Source organism: Coregonus clupeaformis, unplaced genomic scaffold (genome assembly GCF_020615455.1).
Source record: "Coregonus clupeaformis isolate EN_2021a unplaced genomic scaffold, ASM2061545v1 scaf3927, whole genome shotgun sequence".
Classification (NCBI taxonomy): Eukaryota; Metazoa; Chordata; class Actinopteri; order Salmoniformes; family Salmonidae; genus Coregonus; species Coregonus clupeaformis.
The window spans coordinates 4,134-10,848 of NW_025537381.1; the positions used below are offsets into that span (position 1 = coordinate 4,134).

The 6,715-nt window shown below is 45.2% G+C and overlaps 1 long non-coding RNA gene across 1 annotated transcript; it reads right to left on the reverse strand.

Annotated features, from left to right (window-relative positions):
* Positions 1-237: 237 nt before the first annotated feature.
* LOC123490425 lies at positions 238-6,059 on the reverse strand. Its single transcript, XR_006660949.1, has 3 exons — positions 5,902-6,059; positions 445-605; positions 238-302 (listed from the first exon to the last, which is right to left on the reverse strand). It is a non-coding gene; the product is annotated as an uncharacterized LOC123490425 (long non-coding RNA).
* Positions 6,060-6,715: the final 656 nt, after the last annotated feature.

Here is a 6,715-nt window from a genome sequence, read left to right on the forward strand (position 1 = left end):
GGGGCTAGGGGTTAGGGAGTTAGGGTACTTGGGTTTAGGGGCTAGGGGTTAGGGGCTAGGGTACTTGGGGTTAGGGGCTAGGGGTTAGGGGCTAGGGGTTAGGGGCTAGGGGTTAGGGGCTAGGGGTTAGGAGTTAGGGTACTTGGGTTTAGGGGCTAGGGGTTAGGGGCTAGGGGTTAGCTGCAGTGTTTCTATCAGAGCTATTCACACAGGTCAGAAGTCAGGGGTCATCAGAGGTCAGATCCTCACCTCTGTTGTCTTCCTGGTACACCTGCACCATCCCAAGCTCCACCCCCAGACGCCTGCACAACGGAGACATAGCCAATGAAAAAAAGAGCAGAGGAAGGGACAGCGAATGAAAAGAGAAGCACAGGGAGAGCTGACCAATGAAAAGAGAAGCACAGGGAGAGCTGACCAATGAAAAGACAGAGTGTGTGTACTGACTCTCCGATTCTCTCGCTGAGCTCCCTGGAGGAGGGGTGTGAGTTGGCGCTGAAGATGACCAGGCCTCCCTTGGTTTGGTTCATAACCGGGGGGGACCGGCCACCCTGTTCCCCAGCATCAGACAGCCTATCCCTGGGCACCCACGCTGCACTCAGCCCTTCCTACGGAGGAAACAGGGACCCACACACACACAGTTAATCAATCAATAAATCCCATCCATCAATCCATCCATCCATCAATCAATCAATCAATCTATTTGTCTGTAACAGTGTTACTACCAGTGACCTAGACTTCAGGAGGGGTGTTAATCAGCTGATACACTGTTACATTAGATACACTGGTGGAGGGGGTGTTAATCAGCTGATACACTGTTACATTAGATACACTGGTGGAGGGGGTGTTAATCAGCTGATACACTGGTGGAGGGGGTGTTAATCAGCTGATACACTGTTACATTAGATACACTGGTGGAGGGGGTGTTAATCAGCTGATACACTGGTGGAGGGGGTGTTAATCAGCTGATACACTGGGGAGGGGGTGTTAATTAGCTGATACACTGGTGGAGGGGGTGTTAATCAGCTGATACACTGTTACATTAGATACACTGGTGGAGGGGGTGTTAATCAGCTGATACACTGGTGGAGGGGGTGTTAATCATTGATACACTGGTGGAGGGGGTGTTAATCAGCTGATACACTGTTACATTAGAGACACTGGGGGAGGGGGTGTTAATCAGCTGATACACTGTTACATTAGATACACTGGTGGAGGGGGTGTTAATTAGCTGATACACTGTTACATTAGATACACTGGTGGAGGGGGTGTTAATCAGCTGATACACTGGTGGAGGGGGTGTTAATCAGCTGATACACTGTTACATTAGAGACACTGGTGGAGGGGGTGTTAATCAGCTGATACACTGTTACATTAGAGACACTGGTGGAGGGGGTGTTAATCAGCTGATACACTGTTACATTAGAGACACTGGTGGAGGGGTGTTAATCAGCTGATACACTGTTACATTAGATACACTGGTGGAGGGGTGTTAATCAGCTGATACACTGGTGGAGGGTGTTAATCAGCTGATACACTGTTGACATTAGAGACACTGGTGGAGGGGGTGTTAATCAGCTGATACACTGTTACATTAGATACACTGGGGGAGGGGGTGTTAATCAGCTGATACACTGTTACATTAGATACACTGGGGGGAGGGTGTTAATCAGCTGATACACTGTTACATTAGATACACTGGGGGAGGGGGTGTTAATCAGCTGATACACTGTTACATTAGATACACTGGGGGGAGGGGGTGTTAATCAGCTGATACACTGTTACATTAGATACACTGGGGGGAGGGGTGTTAATCAGCTGATACACTGTTACATTAGATACACTGGTGGAGGGGGTGTTAATCAGCTGATACACTGGTGGAGGGGTGTTAATCAGCTGATACACTGTTACATTAGATACACTGGGGGGGGGGGGTGTTAATCAGCTGATACACTGTTACATTAGATACACTGGGGGGAGGGGGTGTTAATCAGCTGATACACTGGTGGAGGGGGGTGTTAATCAGCTGATACACTGTTACATTAGATACACTGGTGGAGGGGGTGTTAATCAGCTGATACACTGTTACATTAGATACACTGGGGGAGGGGGGTGTTAATCAGCTGATACACTGGTGGAGGGGTGTTAATCAGCTGATACACTGTTACATTAGATACACTGGTGGAGGGGTGTTAATCAGCTGATACACTGGTGGAGGGGGTGTTAATCAGCTGATACACTGTTACATTGAGACACTGGTGGAGGGGTGTTAATCAGCTGATACACTGGTGGAGGGGTGTTAATCAGCTGATACACTGTTACATTAGATACACTGGTGGAGAGGGTGTTAATCAGCTGATACACTGGGGAGGGGGTGTTAATCAGCTGATACACTGGTGGAGGGGGGTGTTAATCAGCTGATACACTGGTGGAGGGGGGTGTTAATCAGCTGATACACTGTTACATTAGATACACTGGTGGAGGGGTGTTAATCAGCTGATACACTGTTACATTAGATACACTGGTGGAGGGGGTGTTAATCAGCTGATACACTGGGGGAGGGGTGTTAATCAGCTGATACACTGTTACATTAGATACACTGGTGGGAGGGGGTGTTAATCAGCTGATACACTGTTACATTAGATACACTGGTGGAGGGGTGTTAATCAGATGATACACTGTTACATTAGATACACTGGGGGAAGGGGGTGTTAATCAGCTGATACACTGGTGGAGGGGGTGTTAATCAGCTGATACACTGTTACATTAGATACACTGGTGGAGGGGGTGTTAATCAGCTGATACACTGTTACATTAGAGACACTGGGGGAGGGGGTGTTAATCAGCTGATACACTGTTACATAAGATACACTGGTGGAGGGGGTGTTAATCAGCTGATACACTGGGGGAAGGGGTGTTAATCAGCTGATACACTGTTACATTAGATACACTGGTGGAGGGGGTGTTAATTAGCTGATACACTGTTACATTAGATACACTGGTGGAGGGGGTGTTAATTAGCTGATACACTGTTACATTAAATACACTGGGGGAGGGGGGTGTTAATCAGCTGATACACTGTTACATTAGATACACTGGTGGAGGGGTGTTAATCAGCTGATACACTGTTACATTAGAGACACTGGTGGAGGGGGTGTTAATTAGCTGATACACTGTTACATTAAATACACTGGGGGAGGGGGTGTTAATCAGCTGATACACTGGTGGAGGGGGTGTTAATCAGCTGATACACTGTTACATTAGATACACTGGGGGAGGGGGTGTTAATCAGCTGATACACTGTTACATTAGATACACTGGTGGAGGGGGTGTTAATCAGCTGATACACTGGTGGAGGGGGTGTTAATCAGCTGATACACTGTTACATTAGATACACTGGTGGAGGGGGTGTTAATCAGCTGATACACTGTTACATTAGATACACTGGTGGAGGGGGTGTTAATCAGCTGATACACTGTTACATTAGATACACTGGTGGAGGGGGTGTTAATCAGCTGATACACTGGGGGAGGGGGTGTTAATCAGCTGATACACTGTTACATTAGATACACTGGTGGAGGGTGTTAATTAGCTGATACACTGTTACATTAGATACACTGGTGGAGGGGGTGTTAATTAGCTGATACACTGTTACATTAAATACACTGGGGGAGGGGGTGTTAATCAGCTGATACACTGTTACATTAGATACACTGGTGGAGGGGGTGTTAATCAGCTGATACACTGTTACATTAGAGACACTGGTGGAGGGGTGTTAATTAGCTGATACACTGTTACATTAAATACACTGGGGGGGGGGGTGTTAATCAGCTGATACACTGGTGGAGGGGGTGTTAATCAGCTGATACACTGTTACATTAGATACACTGGGGAGGGGGTGTTAATCAGCTGATACACTGTTACATTAGATACACTGGTGGAGGGGGTGTTAATCAGCTGATACACTGGTGGAGGGGGTGTTAATCAGCTGATACACTGTTACATTAGATACACTGGTGGAGGGGGTGTTAATCAGCTGATACACTGTTACATTAGATACACTGGTGGAGGGGGTGTTAATCAGCTGATACACTGTTACATTAGATACACTGGTGGAGGGGGTGTTAATCAGCTGATACACTGGTGGAGGGGGTGTTAATCAGCTGATACACTGGTGGAGGGGGTGTTAATCAGCTGATACACTGTTACATTAGATACACTGGGGGGAGGGGGTGTTAATCAGCTGATACACTGGTGGAGGGGGTGTTAATCAGCTGATACACTGTTACATTAGATACACTGGGGGAGGGGGTGTTAATCAGCTGATACACTGGGGAGGGGGTGTTAATCAGCTGATACACTGGTGGAGGGGGTGTTAATCAGCTGATACACTGTTACATTAGATACACTGGGGGAGGGGTGTTAATCAGCTGATACACTGTTACATTAGATACACTGGGGGGGGGGGGGTGTTAATCAGCTGATACACTGTTACATTAGATACACTGGTGGAGGGGGTGTTAATCAGCTGATACACTGGTGGAGGGGGTGTTAATCAGCTGATACACTGTTACATTAGATACACTGGTGGAGGGGGTGTTAATCAGCTGATACACTGTTACATTAGATACACTGGTGGAGGGGGTGTTAATCAGCTGATACACTGTTACATTAGATACACTGGTGGAGGGGGTGTTAATCAGCTGATACACTGGTGAAGGGGGTGTTAATCAGCTGATACACTGGTGGAGGGGGTGTTAATCAGCTGATACACTGTTACATTAGATACACTGGTGGAGGGGGTGTTAATCAGCTGATACACTGTTACATTAGATACACTGGTGGAGGGGGTGTTAATCAGCTGATACACTGTTACATTAGATACACTGGGGGGAGGGGGTGTTAATCAGCTGATACACTGTTACATTAGATACACTGGTGGGGGGGGTGTTAATCAGTTATGTTATGATCTCCCTCACTAAATTTAACCGTCAGTTGTCAGAGCAGCTTACCGATCACTGCACCTGTACACAGCCCATCTGAAATTAGCCCACCCAACTACCTCATCCCCATATTGTTATTTATTTTGCTCATTTGCACCCCAGTATCTCTATTTGCACATCATCTTCTGCACATCTATCACTCCAGTGTTAATACTAAATTGTAATTATTTTGCACTATGGCCTATTTATTGCCTTACCTCCATAACTTGCTACATTTGCACACACTGTATATATATTTTCTGTTGTGTTTTTGACTGTACGTTTTGTTTATTCCATATGTAACTCTGTGTTGTTGTTGTTTTTATCGCACTGCTTTGCTTTATCTTGGCCAGGTCGCAGTTGTAAATGAGAACTTGTTCTCAACTGGCTTACCTGGTTAAATAAAGGTTAATATATATATATATATATATATATATATATATATATATATATATATATATATATATATATATATATATATATATATTAAATAAGACATCATAACATAAAACATTATAACACATCATTTTACATTTTAGTCATTTAGCAGACGCTCTTATCCAGAGCGACTTACAGTTAGTGAATGCATATATTATATATATATTTTTTTCATACCCCCCCGTGGGAATCATCATAACATAAGAAAACAGTACATAAAATGCGGTTCAGTTTAAAAGCAATGAAGGAATTCTGATCATCCACATAGTAACCCAGTGTCGCCTGTAAACAGACCCATTATAAACAGTATTTATAGAAAAAAAAAGACTCGCTTTGCTTTCCTCTCCTGACTCCCGGATGCACTCATCGCGCCGTCTGCTGATGAGCGGGCGGAAATATTTGTTTTGCCGCTCAGTCTCGGTAAACACAACAAAATACAGCGTTTAAACCGCAGAAACACAACACTGAACACTGATGTACCCACCAGTTTGTGTTCGTAGTGTAACCGCTGTGTATCCCGTTCGTTGATTTTGCAGCTTGTAACGTCTCAACCTGTTCCTCCAGGCCCGGCCTACTGAGTCTGATGGACAGACGGCTCGGCCAATGACAGACCAGGATTCCCGACGAAAACTTCACCCAGCCGACGTGCTGTTCTTAGGGGAGACGTCATCACGTCTACATCGATTTGAATTCGCCTTGCAGAGATGTTTCTAGATTCTGATTCTGAATAGTTATTACATTTTTTTAAAACTATTTTGCCATGTGTTTGATCGGGTGTGTTACAACCGGTCTTTAGAAGGCTAGCTACCAAGCTTATCCGATTTGTGGCGCTAATGGGGGTTAATGCAAAAATACGCATTGTAGAATAAAAAATTACTCCCGCACACACGACTATCTCTACACCTTTAATGTAGTCAACGTTTCGGTCCGAAAGCTTTTTCAAGACCTTTTCATATTTTTATTTTTTTTGGGGAAAAAGTCTACAGGTGACAAAAAGCCTTAGCCCTCAGCGCAGGAGAATCCAGACAGAGAGCATGCTCCTGGGTCGGTCACCAGAGGTCACTGCTGTCTCTGTTTTTTACCAGACAGAACCGTCGAGTCCATTACACATGGCGGATCCGAAGCAGTATTGAACAGATAGAACAGGAGACAGAGAGGGACAGGGCTGAACACTATTTAGCCTACCCTACACAACACTATCTCTACATTATGAGGTTAAATATCTAAGGAAGGACATCTAAGGAAGTCTCGAGGTTTTGCTCGCCTGAGGTAGAGTATCTCATGATAAGCTGTAGACC